Source organism: Apus apus, chromosome 1 (assembly GCF_020740795.1).
Source record: "Apus apus isolate bApuApu2 chromosome 1, bApuApu2.pri.cur, whole genome shotgun sequence".
Classification (NCBI taxonomy): domain Eukaryota; kingdom Metazoa; phylum Chordata; class Aves; order Apodiformes; family Apodidae; genus Apus; species Apus apus.
In genome coordinates this window covers 19,568,868-19,584,712 of record NC_067282.1, presented here as the reverse complement: position 1 = coordinate 19,584,712, position 15,845 = coordinate 19,568,868, and positions in this window count along the sequence as shown.

Here is a 15,845-nt window from a genome sequence, read left to right as displayed (position 1 = left end):
AGATGCTTTATTGAAATTAAACATTATTGTTGCCAATTACTTTTAAGCTTATAATAATTCATATTATCCCCGTAAGCAGTACAAGAAGGAAAGGCTTTTAAAGGAGACATACATGGTTATTTTACTGCTTATGGATATTAGTCCTTAACATCAAACAAATGGGAATCATTTGGTGCAAAAATCAACATGTAAAATGTGTTTTATTTTGTGGTAAATAGAGCAAAGCCTGTTTGATAAATAAGACTTCTTCTTTTGTAAAATATTCAGATTAGAATTGTATATATTTTTAATCTGAGAAAAGACCATGGATGTCTTCATGGAAAATAGATACTAATAGTAGCAATTAATATTAAGCATTCATGTTAAAGCATGAGCCTAAGAAAATTGCAAAAAATCTACAGGAATCACTTCCAAGTCGTTTCCCTGTGCTACACATAGATACTTACACACAGTCTATACTCAATATGTAAACTACATTTGTTTATATTGTTTTGCTCAGTTCCAATGACATACAAAGCCCATTTTTCCTTTCCTATGCGTAGGGTGGGCTACTCATACATTCCTGAAGTGTTATGATAGTTCCTGAATTTATTTAAATTGCAAGGCTTTATTTAAAAGTGTCCATCATATAATAAAAGTTAATTTGCATTAATATAATGAGCTAGTTAATCTAAATTATTTTAGTGAGAGTAGCTGTGAAAATTGTTTTGAAGGATTTATTTTCCTTTTATGAGTGTATTTCTTAATGAGTATTATAACCTAAAAGGAGAACAAGTATTTGGTAAAAATAGGTTTTTTGCCTTTTAAAAATACTTTCACTCCCATTACCTGTTCTAGAGTAAGATATTACATCTTTACAATTGGAGACAATGAGAGAATAATCAACCCCAAATCCTTACTATAGACAAAGAGTTTTAAGTTGTCAGCTACCTGCATTATAAAACTCACCTAACACAGTTGTTCAGGGTCTCAGAATTTTCTCAGCATTTTTTTCAGAATGTTTCTGCTTTGTTCAGTTGTATGGAAGCATTTCTCATTTTATTATATTATGCAATGAAAAAAAATCTCTGGATTTGCCACATGCTAGTGGCTTTATGTAAAGAACTAATTTACAACCCAGTGGTGGGGATTGACTACTGCTGAAGAGCCATAAATCTGAAGCAAATACACAAAGAAGCCATTTTTTTGTGTATATGTAGTACTCCTTGGGTACATCTATGGTCAGTTTTGCCTACATCAGAGCTGGAGTGCATACTCTAACTCGTCTGCCATCCACCTTAAAAGGAAGAGAAAGTAATTTATTTATTTTTTCCCTTTTGCCATCAACTGTACCACAGTTTCTTTTGTCTTAGATCAAGAGGAGGTGAAAGAAATTCAGAATAAAGGCGTCCAATTACATTGGTTTAGTCCTACATTGCTGCATTATATCTAGTATTGTGAGCCAATTAATGTTAGCATTTAGAGAAATAACTTATTTTGGGTCAAGCATTATAAAATAATGTAGTCAATTAAAGAGTACAAATAGGAAAGGTTCTTTGCCTAGGTTCTGCTTTGCTTTAGTCTCCAAGACATCAATTCAACTTTTTTTTTCATTAATTGTCATCTAGTTAAAGAAAAAAAACAACAATTGAAGTTAATCTCCATTAGGACCTATGAACTTGGCAATTTTTAAATGTTTTTTTGTTCTTAATTTTAAAATTATAACAGTGTTTTCCATGCAGTTTATGAGCTACCTGTGGCTGTTTGCCCTTGTCCTGTGAATTTGACAGGGGGAATCACAATTGATGGGTACATGATCTAAGAACATATGTATCTGTCATGGTAAACTTACACTCCCAAATGGGATGTTATCAATGGCCCTGTAGGCAGTATTCTTTTGTCTCAACTCACAGTGTTAGAAAGCACTGGGATGTCTGGTTTTCAACCTTCTAGTTAGTTTGAATATGGAAAACCATCTCTAGGTTAAAAAAAAGTTTTCATATAATTCTTGCAAGAATTCATGTTGTAAATGGTGTAGTCTAGAATAATACAAATTAACTTAGTGATGTCTTCCTAGGTTTTGCATTTCTATATTGACTATTCAGAATACTGTTGTGTTGCAGTGGTTTTTGAGCTAATGCTTGAAATCTGAATGCTTTTTGAGAGACAGTGTTTCACACTGCCAAACACATGCTTATAAAATGTTCCTATTTCCATTTAAAACTCAGGAAAATTCAGCAAAAAAACCTTCAAATACTCATGGCCTTTTAAAATAACATATACATATATACACACACATGTAAATTATTTGCTGCGTATTTGTCAGTAAAATTATTTTCCAGTAAGCATTTTAGTAGTGTTTATCTAAGCAGGATTGAATAGGTTATTTATTTACTTATTGTAATGCAGAAGTTTCTTGTATAATTTATATTTAGCCTTACTGCTAAGTATTCTTCTCTTTGTATCCTTGGAAAAATTGTTAGACTTTCTGTGGAATCTAGGTTATACTTTATGTCAATTTTGAGAAGGAAAAATAGATACGGTTCTGGGAAAGGGTAAACAGTGAAGAGTAAAATGAACATTTTAAAGACATCTTGAATTTCTGTTTTGGAGAAAGGGATTACTGAACCTTGGAAGAAGTCCAATGCAAACAATTTATTAAGTGCCCTAGGGACATGTAGCAGGAGGTTACAAAAAGTTTAGCTTATCACCAGTTGTAAGAAAGCATTAAATATTACTCTGACAGATAAAAAGGTTTACCAGATCTTGTTTAAAAATAGTTTCACCACCATTAAATGGCCACCCTCACACAAGAAAAACAGTCACAGCTTTTAAATTTATAAGATTTTACATGGATAGACTGCAGACCAGAACATTTGGTGACAAAAGATAAATGCCTGTTTTCTTTGGAAATTATGCTACATCATTTCAATATTACAATTACTTGAGTAAAAATTGCTAATTTCACCATAGTAAAGAAACACGTTAAAATAGAAGCTGTTGCAGTTTCTGAGTCTCATGTGAGCAGAGATGTAGTGGGAGTCTGGGGAAGATTTCTGGCTTTCTTGGTGATGTCTACCAGAGCCATGATTCTGCTCCCAGAAGGTCAGAGACGGCCATCATCCAGATCTGTTCACAATTATTGCTGAGCAATTCTCTTTTCCTCGATGGAACAGTTCCCAGGTCTGCACAAGGAACAGAATGAAGACATCATCCTGCTTTTTTCTTCCTGAGCTGGTCTACATGTATTGGTCATGTTCTTCAAGCCCCAGATATTTCCAACTAACAAGGAAACTCTGTAAAACTGTTTATACTTAACTGACTTAAAAATATTCCAATAAATCTTTTTGCATTATCAATATTTTATTCAATAATTTCCTGATTATCTGACCACCAGCTTTACTCAAAGTCTTTGCCTGCAGTATTCGAGATCATCAGGGCTGTCGAGGCTCTTCGTTTTTCCTGAAGGCAATTTCTCTTGGTGCAAGGCACTGTGATTGTACATAACAACTTTACTGTAGTCTGTGTAATTTTAAATGGAAAAAAAGGTCTTTGTCTGAAAATGCTCTCTGAAGAGAAAATTAATTTCATTCAGATCTTTGGGTCTGTTTTGAGCCCAACTTCAATAGCAACTTGTACATTAAAAAATGTACAGTTATGTATATGTATGTATGCAATCTACACATCAAAAAGAAACTGATTCATTGTGATAGGTATGCTGCTAGGAAGCTTTAGGTACAATGGTCTTGGTGGCAAAAACTGGAGAATAGATAATTATGATATTATCATGTAACAAAACAGTTGTAAAAATAATCTTTTATCTCTCAGAAGGCGATTTGAGTGCCTGAACTGTAGACCCAAGCAGCAGTGCAGCAGTGTTTTACAGTATCATTGTAAAACTACAATGGAAGAGGAGTTTTGCCAGGAGAGATACTCTGAGGACCTGACTAACCAAATCAGAGAAGTTGTTCATTAGTACATTGCTGAGTCAGGAGCTGCAAGAGACCAACTGAATTGAGGGTCAGGCCATTGTTATTCCAGGCAATCATGCCTGACAGGTCTGTTTAGAAATTTAGCAGTGTTAATGTTACCTAATGAGAGGTTCATCCCACACCCAAGCTATCTCTAGCATAGTTCCAATCCAATTACTTTTACTCCCATTTATGGTCTGATTTATTGAATTACCAACACACTTGTGACAGAACTGGCCTTTTGCTTCCACACTCTGTGTCTGATCTAAGGACACCTGTCAACAGACCAAGTTGTTCAAAGCCCCATCCAACCTGACCTTGAACACTGCCAGGGAGGGGGGTTCCACAACTTCTCTGAGCAACCTGTTCCAGTGTTTCAGCAGCCTCAAAATGAAGAATTTCTTCCTAATATGCAATCTAAATATACCCTCTGTCAGTTTGAAACTGTTCCTCTTTGTCCTATAGCTATCCTTTTAACAAGTCCCACTCCAGCTTTCCTGAAACCCCTTCAGGTACTGGAAGGTTGCTATAAGGTCTTCCCAGAGCCTTCTCTTCTTCAGGCTGAACAACCCCCAAGTCTCAGCCTATCTTTGTAGGAAAGGTGCTCCAGCCCTCTGATCATTTTCGTGGCCCTCCTCTGGACTCCTGGCAACAGCTCCATGTCCTTCTGTGCTGGGGACCCTGGAACTGGACACATTTCTCAAGGTGGGGTCTCATGAGAGCAGGGACACCTACAGGTGGTTTCCCAGGACCATGGCAAGGCAGGTTTTGAACATCTTAAAGGATGGAGACTGCACAACCTCTCTGTGCCACCTGTGCCACTGCTTGCTTACCCTTGCAGTGAAAATGTCTTTCCTGATGTTAAGACTGCCTCCTGTGTTTCAGTTTGTGCCCATTGCCTCTTGACCTGAATTTCTATCTATATTCCTTTTTCTTAATATATTCACATTTCTTTTGTTTTTCTTTGAATTGGTGGTTGAATTTTCAAGCCCAACATTAATGTTTTAAAATGGAAGATAACTTTTCAATTTGGCCTAGATATTTTTTTCCTTAATCTCAACACTTAGAGTGTTATTCAACCAAGAAAACACTATTTTTTTATTTTCTACACTCCTTGCCTTAATTTGAAATCCTAAGTAATCCATGTTAAAATATTTCTGGGTTTACAGTCACACTTTTACAAAAGCAATCCTATTTTGAGGATTTTAACATGCTTAGGTCTTAGCTGGCCTTCAACAGAAATGACCTTTGAATTCGGAACATGTATTTCTCACATTGATAAATTACCAAATATCCTACCACTGAATGCATCAACAGGTGTAAAATCTGTGGTCACCTAAAACCAGAGATTTTTTGCAGTTTCAATTGGGATAAATACGATCAATTCAAACTAAGTGTCTGTGATTTACAAGCATAAGAGCTATTAACTTTTTTCTTAGACTTGTAAGATAAAAATTGACTTGAGAAATTTGCTGAGACCTCTATGAAGTATTCTGTGGCTAGACACAATAAAGTAACTAAGTATCAAGTGCAATTTTTTTCTGGAATATGAAGCACTCTATAATAAACTTCCAACCCAATTGAAAACCGCAATTACTAAAAATTGTTTGCTTCTTCCATCAAATTTCACATGTCATCAGAGCTCATCTTTGAACTTATATTTTGCTGTCTGATACTTTATTTTTCTCACAGAATGATGGTACAAGTTTATGACAAGATGACTCATTCAACGAAAAAAAAATTAAATTAAAAAATAAGACTTCATACAGTCTTATTTCCTTAGACTTCAAGGGTGAACTGAAGCTGTTGCAAAGCTTTCAGATAGCTAAATTGTTCTCAAGGCAGTTTTTACTGATTCTTTATCATCTCATTTGTGAGGTTTACATTAATCACAGCTGGAGACTTAGGTGCCAAGATGTAGCCATTCTTAGGAACATAGAGTTCTGAGGCCAGTACTTTAAACATCCAATTCTACCCTAAAATAGTTATTTAGCCCCTTTCTGTGGAGTAGGAAGGCTGCAGTGGGAATCCATTCCACCTATTTTAAGCAACTGTCATGGGTTGAAGGAAAGGATTCCCTGTGTAGTGCCTGTCCCTTCCTACTAGTGGGAGTCCAGGAACATTGTTTAGACAGGACATGTAGTTACTGCAGATTTTGCATGAGACACCAATAGAGTTAAAATACCATGCCCTTTAACATCTCCAGAGGGTCTCTGGATATGCTTCTGCAGAGGAAACACACTTTTTCACCTCCTGTTCTGCTTGCTGTTAGTGCTGTAACCTCTCTTGACACCAGCTGTGCTGCCTGAAATCCACACAAGCATGTGGCTTTCTCAGCTGCTAAAGGGTCTGAATAATCCAAGTACAACATTGTAGCATATTTCCCTGAGCCTGGCTGAACCTGGCCTGTCACCTCTCTTCCTCCCTGAGTTTGTTAGTTGAAGCTGTACTTCAGTCATCAAGCTGCTTATTTTGAGGTTAGAAGAATAAAGAGCTTTTGCTATTCTGTAAGAAGCAGAACATGGATAAAGACAGGATAAATAAAACATTGCATGTCCTTGTTCTCAAGGAGGTGATCATTCTTTTTGCAGAAAGTAGTGGCTTATGTTGCTTGATATAACATGAAATATCTAACTTGAATCAGTACTGACTTCCATACAGCAATTTGTGAAAAAAATGCTTATTCAGTGCAACTGCAAACCAAAGCAGAATGTGGCTAAGCTTGTCATTTACATGAAACATTCTGGTATGGTTAGTACCACATATGAAAGCAGAACAACGTCTGTAATATTAAGGAATGCAGCCATAATAAAATGAATAATACAATTTTATATATACTTTTCAAATATTGTAAATGGTCTCACTTAGTGAGCTAAACATATAGCATACATCTCTGAATATTGCAATTATTAACAATGGCTGGATTTTTCTCCACAGGTTTCAGTGACAAACGAGACACTTTTGGTCACTGATCTGACTGGCTGCCCAACCCAGATCACACAGTTCCACAGCTGTATCTCGAGTCCTACTTTGAACAGGTAACTCCTCACTGGAAACACATCCTTCCAGCAGGGTCACCAACCTTGATCACCAAAATTCAAGTGACAGAGAAACAGCCAAACATCTTAGCAAACCTTTCCAAACTTGTTAATTATCTTCAGCTTTGATAAGAAATTAATATGGAACCAAGTCTCTACCCAGTATTTGAGGCTTTGGTCAGTTACGAAGAGCAAAACCCAAAGTAAGTAAAAATTGTATCCAGAAAATTTCCATCTTCTGTAAGACTGCAGATTTTGGAAATGTGTTCTAGAGTTCAAAATATGGAAAAATAGTGTCCATAGAGTATTGCCAGCTACCAGAACATGTAGCCAGATATAATATGAATTTGAAATTACAGTTAGCCGATGACAGTTTCATGTAATAAGATGTAGTCTTTTTTTAAAAAGCTGGTGGGTTGTTCAGTAATAAACAGAAGACTGCCAGCTGGACAAGGAAAACATTGTTAGACATAGCAAAGTATTTGTAAACAAAGTAGCACTAATTAATTATAAAAGGCATTTAATAAAAAGTGCTAGCATCATTTCCCTTTTCTCCCTATATCTTTAATAACAGAATTTAATTTTTCTTCCTTTGCTAAAAACAAATGTTATTTTCTGTGACAGACATGGGTCCAGACTTACTGCCTTAGTAAAACAAAAGAAAAAGCAAAGTTCTAAAAATTCTCTGAATGAATCAGGGAAGTTCTTCATATCCGTAGCATACATACAGTCAGAGTAAGCTAAATCTATTCTGCTAGCAAAAATTAATTTGCTGCTTACTTCAAACTCCATAAGAACAGCAGTAAAACCAGAAAATCTGTTCCTGTTTTCATATACTGCAACATTTTCCACCACTGCAAAACCCAGGGAATATAGATAACTTTCAAAGATCTGTTAATCTTACCTTTTGCAAAACTATGATGCTCTGGCAGTAACATTCCCATTTTTTGAAGATTCCTATGAATATATAAACATTCAGATATTCATGTTCAAGGTGTTATTCAAATTATGCTTTTTTTTCCTTGTAAGTTGAAAGTAAAAAAAATTAAAAATAAAAAACTATACACTATCCATTCAAAATGTCAAATGGAATACAGCATCTGACCCAATCTCTATTTTTTTTCAGATTTTCAATAAACTTTTAAAAGTAGTCCATATTATCAAAATGGTATGGGTTGGGCTCCAGTTTAACCTTTCAGGGTCTTGATCTACCAGCATGCTGTTAGAATGATAAAACATTGAGAAGTCCTGCTGACATCAGTGGAGCTCCATAAGGATGCAGCGGTCTGTTCACACATTATTAATTGCATGGGTCTCTAAATTAGTTTTTCAGGCAGGTTAACTGGCAACAACAACCACGTCAATTATCAAAATCCTTCTTTCACATAGTGATTAAGAATAGCTGAAAATCTGAAAATTATTATGCATTAGAAGTAGGTAAAATGGCAACTAGAGAAAAACTTGTATGTACCAGAAATTTAATTACTTACTGAATATATTTTTAAATGGCAAAAGTTAATTTTAGCTAGGTTATCTATCCCACACTCACAATCATTCTACTGTGAGTGAAATTTCTCATAATGAACTCATTTGAAGGTAGCAATGCTTCTGTATAAATCTTGTTCCTCTGGAAAGAAGAAAGAAAACTCTGACTACTCATCAGTTGTTTCCAGCTAAAATTTCACACTGTACTTTTTTATATCAATGTTGTTTCCCAAGACTCCAATACTGAAATGAAATAATAGCATCTTATTTTATTCCTAGGTCATGAACTGTCCCACATCTCCTGGGTTCTCACAGTGAGGTCCAAAAGCAGAAAGATTATTTTTTTAATAGAAGATGAAAGAAAAAAATATCAGCAATTGTAGGAGGTAAGTAGAGGGGCTAAAATGAACCAGAGAACTTGTGTGAACTGGAAGAGCTAGCTGTGACGTTGGGCTGATTATATTTAACCTGATTGCTCATCACTTTCTGTCAAAGAGACAAACAGTATTGTCATGCTCATGTAGAAAAGATTTAAAATCAAAAGAAAAAAGCAAGCCAGCACAGCATTATTCTGTTCTCTGCAACAGGAGATTTTTTTCCTCCTGCTTCTGTTTGGTTTCTTTCCACACTCACCAAGAAGCACCTGTGTCAGTATAAATTTTTTTTTAGTAGAGCAAAGTGACCTGGGTGTCTGAATCTGCTGCCCTGTGACTCAGTGTTCTTTCTGTTCCACTGACTGGAATTCGAACAAGGTAATCAGGATTTTTCTACAATTAAATACTTTTCTAAACATAGACTAAACTATGGGAGTGTGCCCACATGATGACCTGCTGCAGCATGGCTTTGCCATCCTGCATTTACAGAAGAGAAAGAGTGCAGTCAGGTGTTCAACCTAAGTAGCTGTAGGCAATATATTAGTTTTTCCATATTTCTGTGGAAATGCCACTGCAGCTGTGAGCACCAGCTCCACTGCGTCAGGAGCAGAGGAATTCTGCCAGACTTGCTGTTTCCTCTGTGGCAGAGGATAATGTTTTATGTATTGTGGTCTATCTGCTAAACAGGATGCATCTTCTAACAGATGCTTCTTCATATTTTATTTCTGCTATTTAGTTTTTCAGTATAGACAAATTTAGGGAGTGGAGGAAGTGTCTGTGGAGTTAGGTCTGCATTAATTTGCTTCAATAATTACTCTGGCTTTCAAGAGCTGTGAGCAGGCTGCTGCCTGCTTCTGGAGACTGGATCAGTGACAAATCAGCTGCTTAATTTCACTGGACTGTTTAGTATGAAATGTTTGTTGTGATACTGAAGTATATCTGCAAGAAAATGCAAACTGAAACCTATAAACAGTTTTTTTAAAAGTAAAAGGTGTGTCATGCTAGTCATCAGACACTAATGTATATAATAAAAAAAGAAAGTACAAATATATATATATAATGGGTTATAGAGACAAATAGCTTTTTCTAATCTATGCATACCACGTATTCCTCATTGCATGGGGAGCAGACTTCAAGTCTATGCTAAGTACGTATTTTCCTAGGAAATAAATTCTGACTCCATGTCACAGTTTGTTTCTTGTTTTTACATCCCTACTTAGAAGTTATATAGTCACTGTCTCTACCAGCAGCTAAGTTGTGAATTCTTCCTGATAGCTCTTCTCTTCTAACTGGAGATCTATGAGCAAGACAGATTTTGCTGGCAAGGAAACTCATATGCCAGGAGACATTGGTGCCTCCTTTTCCTGCTGCAGACATGAATCGAGTTTTTCTCCTGAAGGGTGGTGACCTTCTCCACATCCTTTTTAGCCCACAGGTGAACGTCTTTCAGGTGACATAGAAATCCAGAAATCCATCTGTTCCCTGAAAAAGATTCTGGATTTGTCTTTGTTGCAGACCTAACATTCTCCACGTCAGCAACTGTACAGGTTTTCTACCATGAGCTATGGAGCACTATGCTGACTTCTCAAAAAAACCTACCCCAAACCAGTTTACTTGTCAAAGGATGTATCTCAGAGACTTAAATTGATTTAAAATGAAGTACAAGTGACACAGAGCAGAAGGACTTGTGTAATTAAATGCACATAGCTACAGCTGAGCTAGTCACAGTGGTTATTCTTCCTTGTAAGAGAAGCGTCATGGACCTGTCTGATCTGTGGTGATCTAAAAGCTGTTAGTTCTTCTTCATGACTTCAAAATATCCAAATGTAAGCCCCTCAGGAGTGTGTATGTTGAAGTCATCTACAGTTAGACAATATGCATGCCACCAATCTGTTTCACCTACATCAACTTCCAGTCTGCTAACTGCAAGATCAGGCAACTCAGCCTTTCTGCACTGATGGCTCTCACTGTGGCAGAGAAGTCCCTCAAAATCTTTCCCTTTTGCAGTTGGCATCTGGGAGTTAACAGTCTTTGCCTTTAAAGCAACTTACTAATCAGAACAACCTATGTTCATCTAGAGAGATTAGACTTTCTTTAATTAGCAGATTCTCAAATTTTTTTCCCAGTAACTTTTATCTGTGTCATTATTTTGTCTCCTCCTTGGTCTCTTCCACAAATCCTCTAGATACACCTTCATTGTAAATTTGCTAGTTTTCTGCTATAAAAAGCACATGATGCCTAATATAACTTTAATGGAGGCCAGTACTGAGATTTCACACTTGGTTATCCATTAGTGAGAAAAAAATTCATACATGCTAGCAAATATATTTTCTATTTTTGAGTGAGTATGTCACAATTAATTCTAAGCAATTTAAGTTCCAAATATAACATGGTACATAACATATTTTGCTTTCTTGTCACCTTTCTAATGACCTTTTTATACTTTAATACTAAAGCAAATTTTCTAGTGTATCTGCCTTACTGGTTCATCTCCTGCATCTTCAATCACCAGGAGCAATTACTGATATTCAAATTAATAGGGAATGTGTGCAATATGTGTTACAATTATTTCAACATTTTTACCACTTTTAAAATTTAAAAAAAAAGCCAAGTTTTTAACCTGTTAAATTTGCTTCTCTTTTATATTTGCTTACAAACTATTACAAGCAGTCTTTTAAAAATGTCTTTAGTCGTCCCCCATTTTTAATATAGCATCACTTTATCTCACATTATTTATCTCCATTATTGAAAATTAGTCTGGAAGCACTAAATAATAATTGGTAACCAGGAAAATCTTTCTCATTACTTAGGAGATGGAGGTCCCTTTTTAATATCTCTGCTTAGATAATAAAAGGAGAAGAGTCTTAATTCATTTTCTTTGGTGTCCTTTTGTTTGGAAGTTTTCTTTATAAGTACTCCCATAAGCAACAGTAATGTCTCAGTGCATGTAGGGCTTGTCACCATCTTTCCTTTTTACAAGGTTTATTTGGAGAGGCTTGTTGGAGCTAATGTTATTCAAACCTGATATAATGCCAATTCTCAGGGTTTTATCTATCTATGTGCCTATCTATCTGAGCTTCATTGCCTTTGAGAGCCTGTGACTCAAGCCCTGCTTCATTCCAGCAAATATCTCTGTGTTTTCTCCCAACCAGAGTAATGCAGAAAACATCAGAAAACATCTGCCTCTGAAGAGAATATTTTTAGAGAATGGAGCGATGGGAGAACAGAGGATCTGCCTTCCTCCCAGCTGAGATCCCTTTTAGCTTGTGAAACTGGCCATTTGGCATAGAAATTGCTCATTAACAATGAAAAACAACTCGATACCTAGTATTCTTTTTAATCCTATGTAGTAGTTCTATTTCCATAGCACTTAGAAGCTGTATCCATAAACAGACACCTGCATACACCAAACCAATATTTTTAAACACAGGTTTAAAAAAATTAATCTCTGCCTCCACCCCCTAATTTCTATGTCAGTGTAGAAGGAACAGTATATAGGTACAAATAAAGGGATAGTACAGGAACATTGAGGCTCTCTTTCTCAGCACCGTAGACGTTAGTAAACGTCTAAGGGCATTGGCAGTCTGAATCATGTCAGACACTCTTAGTGTATTATTCATCACAACAAAGGGAGGATTTGATAGAGTATTAGGAGGTGGTTTTGTGGCTTTTTACATGGAGCTCCTTCCATGTGGAGCTCCTTCTATGATGAGTAGAGTCAGACAAGTAAGATATTTTTTATTGACAGAAGTCTTCAGTCAGTTTAAAACATGTTGGTCGGAACAAGGCTTTTCTGCCTCTGACATTGGGTCAGAAACAGGTAGGAATTTTTCCTACCCAATTCCCTAACATACTCCCTACCTTCCTAACATATAGACCTGCAATCTATCCTAGTCACTCAGGCTCATCAATAATCAGGGGAGAGAAGCAGACAACCTTTGAAGGAGATATGTCTTCTCCCAGGTCAGCCATCTGCAATGGATGAGTGGTACCACTTGCTCTGCAGGGGTGCCTGCCTCCTGCCCTTGGTGCCCTTGACAGGGCTTAGCTAATGATCTGAGAAATCTAACTGTTAGACAGATAGAACCAGAGAGCTTGACCTATGGGTGAGATTTCTTTTGTCTTGATTAAGAAATTTAATAATTAGGGTTCAACTTGCTTTTGAATGCTTTAAATTTAAAAATATTTAAACAGTGAGATGGTTGCTTTTTGTGCTAAGGCTTTCAGCAAGCATATGTGTACAAAAAGAAATCAAGGTTTTCATAGGCTTGAGCCACTCTGGTGTGGCATTGGCAGCTGGTTCTCAGTAGCCTGGTCCCAGGGCAGCATGCAGCTGCTGGGAGGCAGCAGCTCTCTTCTCCAGCACCTGAGAGTAACTGGGTGAAGCAGAAATTTCCTCCATGATGTCTGTGTCTTTCTTGTCGTGTTCCTGCTGGTGTGTCATGTAGCTTTCAGCATAGACAAAATGCATTTGGGAATCCAGACAGAACTGGTGAGGGCGATGCAATATTTGAATTGTGTTCTTGTGCTCTGCTCATGCCTCATTTCATTTGTACTCGTTAATTTAAGATAGCATACCTGGAAAATGGGGAAAGACAAAGAATCTCCATGCTGAGCAAGACAAAGACAGTCTTAGGCAGAGAGTAGTTCTTCAGCTGCATTTTGCAACTGAACTGTGCTTCCTATGCTGCAAAGTTTTATTTACGGTCTAATCTATAATTTCTCTTAAATAACACAGAATTTGGAGAAATTTACTGATGTCCCTGGACTGCTTGAAGCTACTGATGAGGAAAGATAAAATGAATGTATTTGTATATTTAAAAATATCTTCATCAAGTCAAATCTGCAAAGATTTTGCTTCTCAGGAACACAACACTTCAACACATCAACTATTCCAGGGAGAAGAAAATATTTTTTCACATTTTATCCTTGCTGATGTTTAAATTTTATTACAGTGGCAGTTGCTAATTGCTAAATCATACAGTCACTTGTCATAAGATTTTTTTATTAGAGTGTTATTGTCTCTGCTGAAAAAGGGAGATTAGTTTAACACTTCAGTTACAAGATCTCGGCAGGATTTCATAAGAAAAACATCGGCATGCAGAGTACAAAGTTTTCTCCTAAGGCCAAATAAGAATGGGAATTTTTGTTTTAACTGTTGTGATGAAGTAGCAGCAGAATATAGATACAAAGTCTGCAGCTATGAAACATTGGCTAAAAAGTTAGCAAATTTTTGAATTGCAGCTATTTCTTTCCTTTTATCTCAAATTAATTTCAATACCGTTTTTGTTTGCTTTTTAAAAAATGTTCACTCTTGCAACAAAAGCTCTCCATTCTCTGATATTAACTGGTTACTAGATGAAACAAAATTTGTTCTCAGACTCATAGTACACAGTATTACATTAGAAGCAGGATGCAATTAAGGTGTTTCTTTTAACAGTAATCTAAAATTTCACCAATCCTGAAATCATAATAAAAAACTGTTGTCTGTGCTATTTATTTGGCAAGTATGAATTTTCTACTATTTTTTCTCATTTTATAAACATGCAATTACTCTGATCAAAAAAATCTGACTATGGCACTGGAAAGACACAGTCCTGAAGAGTTTCTGGGCAGAAGGCAAGGTAAAAGGCAGATGACTGCAGAAAAGATTTAAGCACATGGGTATCTGTGTGATTAAGGCTGTGGTTCACATCTTTGATGACAGTGTCTTCTGTGAATTTATAGAATCATAGAACTATTCAGGTTGGGAAACACTTGGGATCACTGAATCCAACTATCATCCCTACTCTACAAAGTTCTTCAAGGTCTTCCTAACCAGCCATTAGTTTTTCTTATTTCTTTATGTATCCTTAATCTTTTTTACTGCATCTGTCATTTACCTTTTCATTCTCTACTTCTAACTTAGACTTATTCTCTCCAACTCCTTCAACATCCATGCTGCCTACCTTGTCCTAGCTTTTGAACAAAAGAAAATGAAAAAATGCCATCAGAGAGAGACCGTAACAAAAATCCTGACTCTTACAGTGGAAAATATCATAGAGTCATAGAATCACAGAATCTAACCTTCAAGATCATAAAGTCCAACCATCAGCCCTACACCCCTGTGACCTCTAAACTATCTCCTGAAGCACCACGTCTACCTGTTTTTTCAGCACCTCCAGGGATGTTCCAACCTGTTCCAATGTCTCAACACTCTTCCAGGGAAGAAATTTTCCTAGTATCCAATTTGAATCTCCTCTGGCATAACTTGACTCCATTTCCCCTTGTCCTATCACTAGTCACTAGGGAGGAAAGGCCAACATCCACCTCACTACAACCTTCTTTCAGGTAGTTGTAGAGAACAACGAGGTCTTCCCTCAGCCTTCTCTTCTCCGGGCTGAACAGACCCAGCTCCCTCAGTGTTTCTTTGTTAGACCTGTTCTCCAGAGCCCAAATAAGCCTAGCTGCCCTTCTCTGTACCCTCTCCAGCACCTCAATGTCCTTCCTATACTGCAGTGCCCAAAACTGCACTCAGTGCTTGAGGTGCAGCCTCACCAAGGCTGAGTAGAGGGGCAGGATCATCTCCCTGCTCCTGCTGGTCACACTATTCCTGATGCAGGCCAGGATGGTGCTGGCCTTCTTGGCCACCTGGGCACACTGTTGGCTCATGTTCATCTGGCTGTCAACCAACATGCCCAGGTCCCTCTCTGCTGGGCAGCTCTCCAGCCACTCCTCCCCAAGCCTGTAGCACTGCCAGGGGTTGTTGTGGCCAAAGTGCAGAACCCAAAATTTGGCCTTATTGAAACTCGTACAATTGGCCTTGGCCTCAATCATTATCTAATAATTCAAAGGAATTTCTTTTCTTCACATCATAGCCAATAGCCATGAAGAACACATGGTGTTGTTTTGGGGCAAAATATATGGGAAATAGGGAGAGGCTGTCCATGGAGATTGTTCATAGTCCCCAGGTTATACAATTCATTTCCCAGAGACTGAAGGATCTGAAGTTTTCTCCT